Source organism: Vicugna pacos, chromosome 5 (assembly GCF_048564905.1).
Source record: "Vicugna pacos chromosome 5, VicPac4, whole genome shotgun sequence".
Lineage (NCBI taxonomy): Eukaryota > Metazoa > Chordata > Mammalia > Artiodactyla > Camelidae > Vicugna > Vicugna pacos.
The window spans coordinates 37,746,797-37,760,961 of NC_132991.1; the positions used below are offsets into that span (position 1 = coordinate 37,746,797).

General features: G+C 34.5%; 1 long non-coding RNA gene across 1 annotated transcript; it reads right to left on the reverse strand.

Moving 5' to 3' along the window:
* Nucleotides 1-10,744: 10,744 nt before the first annotated feature.
* Nucleotides 10,745-13,809, reverse strand: LOC140696602 (uncharacterized). Its single transcript, XR_012073100.1, has 2 exons — nt 13,733-13,809; nt 10,745-10,865 (listed from the first exon to the last, which is right to left on the reverse strand). It is a non-coding gene; the product is annotated as an uncharacterized lncRNA (long non-coding RNA).
* Nucleotides 13,810-14,165: the final 356 nt, after the last annotated feature.

The following is a 14,165-nucleotide window of genomic DNA, read 5'->3' on the forward strand; positions in this document are numbered from 1 at the left end:
AAACTCAGAAGTATATGGAAATCTGTGATCAAACCATCCTTTTGTCAAAAGTTGAATCAGTGATCTCTATTCATTTTTGAAACATCAGCATCACATCTCTCACTGTGAGGAAGATTTCTGTTTAATTACTCAAGATGGCCTCCAATTTATGATGGTTTGATTTAAAGATGTTTATGATGAAGCAAAAACAACATGCATTTGGTAGAAACTGTACTTTGAATTTTGAAATTTGATCTTTTCCCAGACTAGAGATAAGAAGTATGGTCCTCTCTTGATATTCTGTGGTGGCAGCAGCTGCACCTCCCAGTCACAACCATTTGGTACCCATTCAGCCACTGAGTTTTTCACTTTCAGTCCATATACAATAAGTCACATGAGATACTCAAAAGTTTACTGTCAAATAGGTTTTGTGTTGGATGATTTTGCCCAACTGTAGGCTAATGTAAATGTTTGAAGCCCACTGAAGGTTTTCCTAAACCTAAACCTAAACCATGATGTTCTGGGTTTAATGTATTAACACATTTTTGACTTCTGATAGTTTCAACCTAATATGGGTTTATTGGGGCATAACCCCATCCTAAGTTGAGGAAAATCTATATCTTGACCAGTTAGGGGTATTTTCCCTCTACGTTCCCCCTCCTAGTAAACAAGTCCCCTTCTGTCTAATTAGAGGTGCTTACAAACAAGGCCACTTCTAGGGCTCACCTCTAGGAGAAGCAGAGCATCAGGCAAGTATTTTATGCAGGCCCTTTCTATACCAACAACATGAATTAAAAATGCATAACAATATTCTTGCATCTATATAAGATATAGTGATTTTAATGAAGTTTTTTTATTATTGTGCATACTGTGCACTTATATATTTATTTATTGGCAGACACGATGATTCTTTAGAGTGTCCAAGCACAATCTCTTTCTGTTCATGTTCATGAATTATTTTTTGGTGTTCTGTATTGTCAAATGGTTGTTCCTGGCTAGCTTCGTATTTCCAATATTTAGAAATAGGAAGCAACATTGTTATTAAACACAATCTTTGAAACTAGTTTGTATGAAAACAATATAGATCTTGCCCTGCAGTGTCTTAATACCATTAAATTAATGCTGGTTACATTGTTACTTATGGTGCATCATCCATTATGCTGCCCATGTATGCTAGTTTTTAATAGCTCTCTAAAAGTTGTAACTGAGAATCATTGATGATTTCTCAGTGTAGGCAGGAAAATGTGAAAAATAATTTATTTTTTAGTCATACTAAATTTCTCTATTTGGGATTTCATAGCTTGAACTACACATCTTCCAGCTGTGTCTTCTCTGCAACACATTGGGCTATAATCAACTGCATTCCTAAAATGTGATTTCTTTCAGTGCTTTGCCCACAAGGCCATAGCAGAGGATAGGCAAGGGCCCACGGGCAGAAAGAGAATTCTGTTCACATAAGGAATGCCCATCCTTGTCTGGCACAGCTTAGGGCCAAACCAGGATAGCATGATGTCACCCATTGTTGAAGGCAAGAGATAAAGTAATTGTTTTGAAAGTCCTGAGAGAGGATAGGTATGGTGACCTCCAGAGTACTACCCAACATATAATCCAGAGCCAGTGGAACAGATGGAGTAATAGTCACAAACTTTAAATACAGGACCCAAATCAGTTGAAAGTGAAAAGATAGAAAAAGACTTCCCTAAAAATAATAATCAAAAGATGATGGTAGAGCTATAATTAATGTCACGTAGAACTTAAGGAGAGTTGCTAGAAATAAAGGACATTTCATAATGATGAAAAAAGTTAATTCAGTACGTTAATATAGCAATAATAAATGTGTATTCACCTAATAAAATATCTTCAAAGAATATCTGAGCTTTTGGATTATGAATAAAATGTGTAAACAGACTACATCCATGGTGTTTTTGAAAGTAGTGTTTACTTTGACCTTTTTGAGAAACACCTTATTATATGCTACTTATCTTCCTCCGAATCTGAATTTAAGTGAGTACCCCAGGTTTAAAAGCACTTGTCACTTTGAGGCTATGGGTTATAATTCATGCAATTGCCACCAGATGGCAGTAGTTATCTGCTTTAAAGCGTACACTGAACAATTAAAATCTCTCCACAAATGGCAATATCAAAACAAAGATATGGAGAAAGTCAATCATGTCCACTTTAAAATTATAACCTAGTTGTAGTGTTATAGGAGAATTATTTTGCCTAACAAATATTTTAAGACAATAGATGTTGATTTTGAGGAATCAAAAAGTGATATAATTCTTGCCTTCAAGGAGATTATGGACTCCTTTCTGTAATGGTGAGTCTACAAGGAATGACAATACTATGTGATAAGGAATATAGAACAGAAGTATAGGATTCTGTGTGCTCATATAATATGGACATGCAATCCAACTTAGATCAAGAAAGGCTTTCTGGAAGATATGGTTCTCTGTAACATATGATCACCACCATCTGATAAAAGAAAACTAAAGAATGATCAAAGTTAGCTGGCAAAAATACATGAAAAGAAAAGTACTTTAGGAAAAAAATAGCATGTGAAAAACCCAAAGTTTTTTGAAGTACCAAAAATTTTGCTTTTTCAGAATTACGGCTGAATTCAGAGAACTATAAAACTCAAATGATTTCATTGTCATGTAGAAATATAACCTGAAGAAATATTTAAAAGAATCATAAGACCACCCCTTAATCCCTTACCCTACTAGGCCCACACTGTTTTGCAGGTGACTTTTACCAAACATTTAAGGAATGAACAGTTCTTCCTTCAAACAGAAGAGGTGGGGAAAGGTGCTGGAATAGCTAACTAATTTTATGAGACTAGTAAAATCCTATTACAAATTAGATATAAGAAAATTAAAAAGTTTTAAAACTCCTGGTCTCTAGTCAGGCATGTAAGAAGCTTAGAAGTTACCCCTTCATTGTAATAAATAAAAGCTGAACAAACTTGAAAAAAAAAAAAAACAGTTCTTCTTAGATTCATTAGAGAAGTAAGGCCACAGGGTAAACCACTGCTCCCTAAATTAGAGAGATAGACAGACAGAGAGAATCAGAATTTACTGGGGTAGAAACCTACCAGCAGAAACTTCCCTAGGAAGCCTGAGCTGCAATTAATAAACTGCTGGAGGTTCTGTATGGACATGCCTAAGAGAGAAAATCTCCAGCAGGACCCAGTCAGAGAGACTCAGCTACATTTTTATGAGTTTTAATTCCTGGAGCTTTACCTGGTTCACTGTGAGAACCTGGAAGTTCAGAGAGAAATCCCCTTGGGTTTCCAGCAGGCAGGAGGGGAGAAGTAACCACTTCTGAAGTACAGGAGAGGACTGTCCCTAACAAGGCCGACCCTCAAGAGAAACTTCAACCTATTGGGGTTTACCAGAGCCTGAGTGACCTGGAAGAAGGAAAATAGGACTCCAGCATCCTCTAGCTATTCTGTACTAAGGTGATGAGACAAACAAACTGAGAAGTACTTGTGAAGTTCACAGGCTCATTAGAAGACTGAGACCTAATCATAGGACTATGGAATGCTTCCACCCCTCTGCCACAGCTTATCACTACATCATTAAAAGCCTATTCACCACAGTTCTGTTTACCCAATTCAGTATTTCTGCCTTCCAACAAAAAATATGAAGACATAATGAAAGGCAGGAAACAATTTGAAGAGGAAGAACAAGCAGCAGAACCAGTCGTGGCAGGGATGTTGGAATTACCAGAATTTAAAGCAATTACGATTAATACGCTAAGATCTCTAATGGATTAAATAGAAAACATGCAAGAATAGATGAGTAATGGGAGCAGAGATAGAAATTTTAAGAAAGAAAGAGAAGTGACAGATGTCAAAGACACTAACAAAAATGAAGAATGCATTTGATGGACTCATTAGTAGACTGGACACAGCTAAGGAAAGAATCTCTGAGCTTGAGGATATGTCAGTAGAATCCCAGAACTGAAAAGCAAAGAGAAAAAAATATGTTGGAACAGACTATCCACAAACTATGGGACAACTACAAAATATGTAACATACTTGGAATGGAAATACCAGAAGAAAGAGATAAAGGAATAGAAGCCATATTTGAAGCACCTCTGTTTCTCTTCCAACTCCTCATTCAAATCCTAGTCCTTATTCTCCATTGCTCCAATCAACAGCATATTTTTAATTGATAACTTCTGCAACTATTTTGAAATATTTCAACAAAATATTTCAAAGACAGAGTCACCTTCATGTTTCATTTATTCAAAAATATCTCATGTGGTTTGGAAAAGACCCTTTCTAATAAGTGAATTGAAGTATGTGGACATTTTCTCAACGAATAAATATAAGTGACTGTTGATTACTAATTTCATTAACTTCCTTTACAAAAAAAGAATAAAATTATTTAACTTGGGCTTCTCTTGTACATTTGCCAGAACATAAGATCTTTATAGTTTCTGTATTTGTAAAAATGTTAGACATAACGTAGCATAACAAATAGCATTGGCAAGGGGTTGGGGAGGAAAAAGAAAGTTACTCAATTTGCATAGAAAAAAAGGTTCTTCACAGCACTATAAACTTGATAAGAAGCAAATAAGGAGATTCTGACAAGAGTACTCAGGGACACATTCTCCTTATACTCACAGCACATTTGCAAAGATCCTCCTTCCTGTTCAGTCCTACAAAGGCCAACTCCCAGTTCCCAAACCATAGCTAATTGGCAGAGGGTATATTTGGAATGTCTAGTATATTTTATCCACACTTCTTTGCCTGACATGTATAATTAACCTACCCGTGTTTATAAGATTCCAAATATGTATCTACCTAAAACATAATACAGTTTCAACTACAGCCACAGCTTCAGAAGTATTCATCATAAAGACACAACCCATTGAAAGAGCAGCATTTCTCAGAGTCTAAAGTGTCAAGGTTACATCCATTCTTCTTCCTTTTTTTTTTAGACTGAATTTATGAAAAGGCTTTATTATCAAACTCTAAATTAAAACTTAATCACCCCCATACAGGAAAATTGCAGTAAGAATTAATGTTTACAAAAAGATAATAAAGAGACTTCTTAGAAAGAAATGAACATTGACAGTGGAACTAGAACTACTAAAACATGGAAAATTTAAGGCACATGATGGAATCAGCAGATTTTCAAGTGAATCCATTTATTCAATCACTGCCAGGAATGAAAGTGAATTCCTTAGTCTGCATATCTGGCTGCCCCAGCTTCTGCCTGGTGGGAAGTCTCTTATCTCCAGTTTTCTTTGGGGCTCTACCCTGGGAGGAGCAGGACATGCTGAGCTACTTGCATTCTTCATATATTTTCTGTACACCAAGCACTGTAAATTCTTGATATGAAGGGGAAAAGAAAAAACCATGTCTCCAATGATAAAACTTGCAATTTTTCTCTATAAAATTGAGCAGGTGCTTGATTCCACTTAGAGGATTCTCTTGGCTATAAATCTGTGTCAGAGATGTTGTCTTGAATAACTTCTCCTGGGATGTCTTCACCATTAAGAACAGTTGGAGCTAACAGACACCTTCTAAATATCTATTGTGTTGCAGCAACCAGACTTGGTTTGATTTTTCTGCTTTTAATAGATGTTGCCTCAGTGTACTGACTGAAAAATATGTTTCTAGGGGTGCTCTTATTCCCTGATATATCTTAAAACTTTATTTGTCTCATGATGCATTATAAATTCTAAACCCAGACTCACAATGGTAAGATATATCATGTTTGTAAGGGATAATTCACAGAGCACTTTAATTTGGGTCTGTGCAAGGCCCTGCCATGTTTTATCTAATTTAATTAATTGTTATTTTTATCCCCATCCAAGCCCAAACTCCAACATGTTTAATTGTGATCTTATAGACCTATGTATCCCTACCAGAATAGAAGCACCATGATGATAGCAGTTGTATCCTGACACATGGTGTGTATCAAATACATGTTAGTTTGCTTGTTGGAGAGAGGGAGAGAACTGTCAAAATAGTATGCATAATGGGTCACATCAGTTTACACTCCATCAGTGGTTGCTCTTCTTAACACCTGGAAAATTCTTTCCTCTTCTTTTTTTTTTTTTTTTTTTGCCAATCTGAAAGTAGTATTCTTGTTTTGTCTGATTACTGATCAGCCTGTTAATCACTTCAAACACCTGCTAACTTACCCAGGCTTAACTTCTGCAGTTACTGTTTTTATTTCTTGCCCATTTTCCCCCCGCTGAGTTTCCTATAATTTTCTAACTGACTTGAGAATTTGTTTATGCCAACTATTAATACTCCTCTGATCTGGGGCATTACAAATATTTTCTTTCAATCTATGTATGTTTATAGTGAAAATAAATTGTTTTTTAATGTAGTCAAACCCATAACTTTTCCCATCATATTTTTTATTTTTTAGATATTGTGTAAGACATCTTAATCCACCACAGCATTAGAAGGCTTTTCCAAATATGATTTTAACAGCTTTATAGTTTACCCTTAAATTTAGGTCTTTAATCCATTCAGAAATGCTTAAATGATGTAAATCAGACATCTCAAACTATTTTTCTCCATGCAGTAAGAAAGTTTTCCATCATTATCCATAAGAAAACCTAGCCTTTCTTCACTAATTTGTTATGCCACATCTCTTGTATGCCAGTTTTCAATATCTATGCCAGGTTTGTTTGTGGATTTCTTTCTATTGGTCTGTTTATCAGGTCTTTTCCAAGTATAACATTGCATTTACTTATATACATTTTAGATTCATTCAATATGAAGTACAATTCCCTTCATTTTGTTTTTGTTTTCAAAAGTGTTTTAGCTATTTGTGGTCATTTATATTTCTATATATATTTAAGAATCAGCTTATTGAGTTCTTTCAATATCTACCAAAGTTTGTATTGAGATTGCCTTGCATCTATATAGATTAATTCAGTGAAGATACTAAATAGTTCTGTTCAAAAAATACTGTGTATTTCTCCATTTATTCAAGGTTACTTTTATATTCCTTTGGTAGGTAGAAAAATTACCCCCCTTCAAACAATATCTACATCCTTACCTCTGGAACTTATAAATATGTTGCATTATAAGACAAATGAAATTTACAGATGAGATTAAATTTACAGACTTTGAGATGGAGAGATTATCCTGAATTATCTGGGTGAGCACAAATTAATCACATTAGTTCTCTTTTTCATGTTTTTTTTTCTCTTGACATGTCCTTGCTTTCAAAAATTATTAACTAAAGTTCATAGTTTATTGATCTTCTTTTTAAATCTAATATCCTGTTCTTACTCCAGGATATCACATTATATTTATTTGTCAGGTCTTCTTAGGTTCCTCTTGATTGTGACATTTTCTCTGAATTTCCTTGTTTTTATGACCCTGACAGTTTTGAGGAGTATTGGTCAGGTGTATTATAGGATGTTCAGTGTTGGAATTTGTCTGATATTTTCCTCTTGATTAGCTTGGGTTTATGTTTTTTGGAGGGGGGAAAGATCACAGAGGTTAGGTTCCACTTTTTATTACATCATATCCAGGGCACATATTATCAACAAGATTTTATGAATGTTGATGTTGACCTTGATCACCTGGCTGAAGTACTATTTGTCAGGTTTCTCCACAATAAAGTTACTCTTTTTGAATTTTTCTGTACCACACTGTTTGGAAGGAAGTCAGTATGTGCAGCCCACACTTACAGAGTAGGAAATTATACTCCCCACTTTGGTGTGGAATATCTACAAAATTTATTTGGAACTGTTCTTCATAGGTTTATCTTGCATGCCACATTTATTTAATCATTTATTTATATCTGTGTGGACTCATGAATATTTATTTTATGCTTTGGGCTTTATGTTGTTGCTCAAATGGCTTCAGCTTTCCCATTTGGAGCTCCTTCTGTTGACTCCTATGTTCTTTGACATACAACCCACCAATGTGAGGGGATTTGTTTCTTTGTTTAAGCACTTTTTTACTTTATGTCACAATAGGATTCTTCATCTTCATTGTATATATTTTCTATTCCTGTCCTAAATTCAGGTATTCCCTCAAGAAGCATGGCTCCATTTATTGGAGAATGGTATCAGAAGCCAAGATCTGGGCCCTTGGTGTGCTTGTTGCCACTGATGTGATCATTTCTTTTAGGACTGCTCAGCTGACCAAGCAAATAATTACATTTCTGTACAAACTTGTGCATATATATATATATATATATATATATATATATATATATATGTAGATATGAATTTATAGATATGAATGGAGCCTATAAGACTAAAGGCAAAAGGAACTGCACATCAGCACTGTACCCTAGTTGACTACATTGTTTCCCACATGGCTACAGGTTAACAATTCTTATACTGGTATACAAGGATACTGAAAATTGAACAATTCAGTAAAGAGTTGATGAATGGCAGGAACTAGGGGTCTTATCGATCAGCAAGGGGATTGATCCATGTGGTAATAGAATAGTGTTGGGGACATCAGTAATAATTCATGTTTAACTTAATGTGGATACTGATGGTTACATATAAAAATATTCACTCCCTTGTTTATTACTTCAAATTTATTTTTTCTTTTCAGTTTTTCTGATTGAAATATTTAGCTCATGTCTTTGTTTTTTTCTTGTTTTCGATATATATTTAGAGCTATGACTTTGATTTTTAAAAACACTAATTTAACTATAATCTAGGAATTTGGCATTGTGCTGCAAGTAATTACTTCCCTCATGACTTCTTTCCCACCCCAAGAATAGTCCTTATTTTTTAAAATTTCTGAATACAAGATATTTTGTATTGCTTTTGATTTTTACTATTTTTAACTATTATTGTTTATTTATTTTACTTTTTTAGAGCAGTTTTAGATTTACAACAAAATTGACAGGGAGATTCAGAGATTTTCCATACACTCCCTGACCTGAATATGCACAGCACCCTCAATTATTAGCATCAGTCACTAGAATGGTACATTTGGGATGCACCTACATTGACACATCATAATCGCACGACGTTCATAGTCTACCTGAGGGTCCACTCCTGGTGTTTGTACAGTCTATGACTTCGGACAAATGTATGATGACATATATCCATTATTATAATGTCATACAAAGTAATTTCATTGCCCTAAAAATCCTCTGTGCTCTGACTGTTCTCTCCTCTCCCTCCCCCTGTCAAGACTGATCTTTTTATTGTCTTTATAGTTTTGCCTTTTCCAGAATGTCATATAGTTGTAATTATACAATAGCCTTTTCAGCTTGGCTTCTTTCACCTAGTAATATGCATGTAACATTCCTACATATCTTTTCATGGCTTGGTAGCTCATTTCTTTTTAGTATTGAATAATATTCCATTGTCTAGATATACTACAGTTTGTTAATCCATTCACCTAGGCTGTTTCTAGAATTTGACAATTATGAGTAAAGCTGCTGTGAACATCTGTACACAGATTTTTGTGTGGGCATAAGTTTTCAATTCCTTTGGGTAAATACCAAGGAACACGATTGCTGGATTGCATGACAAGACTATCTTTAATTTTATTTAAAAAAAAAACTGTCAAACTGTCTTCTAAAATGACTACCATTTTGTACTCCCAGCTGTAATAAACAAGAGTTCCTGTTGCTTCACATCCTTGCTAGCATTTGGTGTTTTAACAGTGTTCTGAATTTCAGCAATTCTAGTAGATATGTAGTGGTATCTCAGTATTGTTTTAATTTGCATTTCCCTGATGACTTTTGATGTAAAGCATGTTTTCATATGCTTATTAGCTGTCTATATATCTTCTTTGCTTACATTATTATTATTTTGTTTTTATTTTATTTTTTTGCAAAGAACATAGTTTTAGGGGAATGGCTCATCCATGCCACTTTGGTGACCTTGTATATCTTCATGTAGACAAAGGCCTGAGCTGCAGCTTATTTAAATCTTGGAAGTATACCTTCTAATCTTCTGGGGACATGTGAGTGTGGGAGGCCTTTAAGGAGCTTCTATGAGGTCATGGCCCATCCATCTCTTTATCTCCTCTGGAAGGTTGTTATGAGACAGTTTCTCATCATCTGAGTCAGACGAGTTATGGGGTTTTCTGCCCCACCCCTTAAAAGTACACAGCTACACAATAAAACTACTTATCTGCAGTCTAGATTTGGTTTTGTAGCAACATGATATACTACAACTTGCATTGCCGTCATTCATCTCCTTTTGTTTCAGTGTTGTCCTTTTTAGTATATTGAGCAAGGACTCAGGGAGCTGGCACTTTTGGCTTATTCCTTCTTGCTGTCCATATAAATAGTAAACTCTGAATCTAAAAGTGGTTCATTGTGTCTTTACCAGTTGAAATCAGGTTTTGCTTTGTCCTGTGTTTGTGAACCTCCGTGATACTATCTCAAACAATATTTTTTATAACTCCATTTTTTAATATGTGTGTATACTCTGAATGATTATACAGCCAGACATAAATTCTATAGATATTAATTTGTGGTTTTGACCAGAAGTGCCTGTCATTCAGAACTGATATCTTTGTAATATTTAAAATTCCAATCCATAGACATGTTCATCTCTCCGTCTATATAGGACTTCTTTAATTTCTCTCATTGTATTTGTAGTGTTAGATATAGAGGTTTTGCATACTTTAATTGAATTTTTCCTCAATTTTTCCTTTACTTCATGTTGATGTCCATCTACTTATTGCTGATATGTAGAAATGCAGTTAATTTTTGTATATTTACTTTATATGCAGCTACCTTGCTACATGTAGTTACCTTGCTGAGAATCTGTATTTTCAATGTGTACAATCATGCCATTTGCAAAACTGATAGCTTTATTCCTCTTGTAGACTAATGTCTTTTTGTCCTTGATCTCTTTTATTACTAAGATTCTTCAAGCAGTGATAGCATACATACATGTCCTGTTCTTGATCTCTAGAAAAAAAAAACTTTCAATAATTCACTATTAACTATGATATATGTTGTAGCTTTTTAAAATATATTCTTTATCAGGGTAAGAAAGTTTCTATGTTTTGTTTTCTAAGAAGATATTTTCTAAATTCAATTGCATTTCAAAAATGAGTATTTGATAATAAATTATTGTTTTGGGGGTGTGATAAATGTATTGTTACATTATACAAAATTCCATATATTCTAGTGATATTTCTGAAACTCACACAGATGAAATGATGTGATGCTAAGGATTTGCTTTGAAATAATATATGAGAGGGAAGTGGATGGATTGTGGTTGAGGCAAGACTGTCCATAGGTTCATGTTAGCTGGGGTTCATTTTACTCTTCTGTTTATTTTTAATATGTTGAAAATCCTCTGCAATAAAAAAGGCAACATCGAAAAAAAAAGTCTGAAATAAAAATTTAACACATATTACTCAAAAGAAGTATATTAAGTTTAATTCAGTATGCCTGAACTCCTCCATTCACCTCTGTCAGTAATAACTGATATTTCTTCACCTCATATAGAAGTTCTCTGCAAGGTTTTATTTCCCATGGCAAACAAACAACACCAGAAATAGAAAATACAACTGTTTGTTAGCCCTAAAATTAATTTACACTTCTTGTATAGAAACTGAACACAACATTGACTACTAGTTCATAATATAAATATAGACTAAACCTGTAATAATGATGGTAGGAACCAATTAAAACGAACCTGTGTGTATGTGTGTGCCACAAACACACACACACACATACACACACACATACGAGTGAGAGGTAGAATGAGTGTGAGATCATAATACTTTAATTCAGTTTTAAGTTTAATATGTTAAACTTTTAAAGCTTTATTTTCATTTATAAAAAGTTTATAAAACCTTCATTGAATTAGAAAAATTAAATGAGACACTGTGCCTGAAGTTTTAACATCATTTTTGGCACGTGATTTCTGCCCAGTAAAACTGGTCTTTAATTTACTATTGAGAGTATTCTAAGCTAGGCTCCAAATCAAAATATCAGAAAAAAATTTTCTCTTTTGTTGAATATGCAGAGTTCTAGTAACCCGTAGCTTTTTCCAGGATGAGTAATGTTTGAATATAGATGGTATGATTCAGATATAGGAAATGTATGTTATGTTTCAAAATCCTAGGCAATCCCCCCTTGAATCTCAACTTAAGCTATAAAGATTTGGGAGGATCCAGGGAATTGAACTTAGAAATTTAGACCACTTTTTCTCTTTAATGCCACTGGTCCAAATTTGAACTATGGTTGGGAGTGGGGTTGGGGAGGAGACAAGACCTTCAGAGGACTGCCTTTTCTGTTCCTGTCCCTGATTATACCGATCAGAAAACAGAAGTGGTGTGGGTACATAGATTTTTAGAAATCAAAATACCCTCTTCAAGTTTATATAAGTATTTCTGGAGATATATTCATGTTTAATACAAGTAGTTCTTTTATCTATATGCTTGATGTTTCACTGATTGTATTAACTCTACTAAAAGGTAGAATTTTAATTCACTCAGGCCCAAATGAGCTTGGGAATATGGTAAAGTGTTTGAGAATAATAACATTTTAGAGATGTCAATTGAAAGATCATCTAGTCCAAACACCTGCAATTATAAGTGAGGAAACTGGCAGAGAGGTTAAGAGCTTCGTGCAAGGTTTCACATCAAGTTAAACACTATCATAGAATCATTGAAAAAAGAAAGTTGCCAGTACTTTAAAGTCATACTTTGAAAAATTTAGAGCTAGATTTGGCCTTTGAAATTGCCTTGTCATCTCTTCTCATTTTATGGGTAAAATCACTAAGGTCCAGGGAGGTTTCAGGAGACCTGGGATTTGGAACCACACCCCTGACCACCAGTTCCCTCTTCTGTCCTTGCTGTATTGCCACTAATTTTTCTGACGTATCTATGACCCAATACTCTTATAGTTGGGAAATATATTTCTGTGGCGTAGTACACAACATACTCTAATTATGTCCACAATTTTTTTTAAGTTTCACTGTTTTAGAGAATTAGTGTATGTGTACACACACACACACATTAACCAAGAACTACTTCTGCCCTATTTATTTTCTAGGCAGGTGTATTCTCCTTTCTATTCAACTTCTTTTTTATTTCTGTTCTTCACCTTACTCTTCCTTTTAAAAATTCCCCTTACTTTGTTACCATGGAAATTGCTCTCTTCCCTTTCAATTTCCCCAGTCATTTGAAGCTATTTATTTTATGGGATATATATTGAGCACCTTTAATACTTCAGGGAAACACCCACCTTAAGTGTTAATAGTGAATTTATATTTTCCTGGTACCATTTAATGCATTTTCCTCACACTAAAAGCTTACCACACCCAGAGAATCTTGATTTTAGCTGTGTGTCATTCATTACACACAATATCCGATAGATGTCACTATACACCACGTATTAAAACAAGGCAGCAACCTCAAAATGCCTTTTACTCTACAGATAGATTTTTTGACAAAAGCATGTTGCTTTATGGCTCGGCTCATCAGATTATTACTCTCTAAGGTTCCACATATAATAAGGCCTACGCTGATGTAAAAAATTTACAATGACATTAATAAAATAAATGACTAAGACAGAAATCCTCACTGTCTAGGTAATGTATACACTACTTTTTATCTTGATGTACCAGGTAGCCAAATTAGGGAGTGAAGAAATATAAGAAGTTAAAAACTGTTTAAAGCAGGGATACTCAGTATTTGACGTCCAATGGCATGTGCCTCTTTTACAAGAAATCTCATTGGATTATTTCAGTTAGACTCTGAAAGCAAAGCAGGGTCATATGCTTTTTGGTGACTGGTGAGTACCTTATGGCTTTCACTCACCTAACAAATTCAAGAAAGTGATTTCTGGATGAAGTTGTGGAAGGTCCATTCAAGATCTCATTTAGATGCATCACTCTAGGATTGAAACTGAGTGTTATAGGTGATAAATGACCTAGCCAAAGCCACAAAGGACATTTTAAGCAGAACTAAGATTTCCATATCATTAGTATTTTTCTGTTTTTCTTAGAAATGAAGAACTAAGCAGACTAGCCTAATTAAGAAGCTAGAGCAGCTAGGAAGGCAGATGTGGATAGTAAGCCTTGTACAACAATGATACTGGCAAACAAAGCCATAAAAATAACTGCCATTTATGGAGCACTTTATTTGACAGCTGTATAGGATAATCCTCACAAGTATATTTCGTGCTCCTTTTTTTCTACTTGAAGACTGAAGTTGTGTGGTGGTAGTTATAAAGCACTGTTGCTACGGTAAT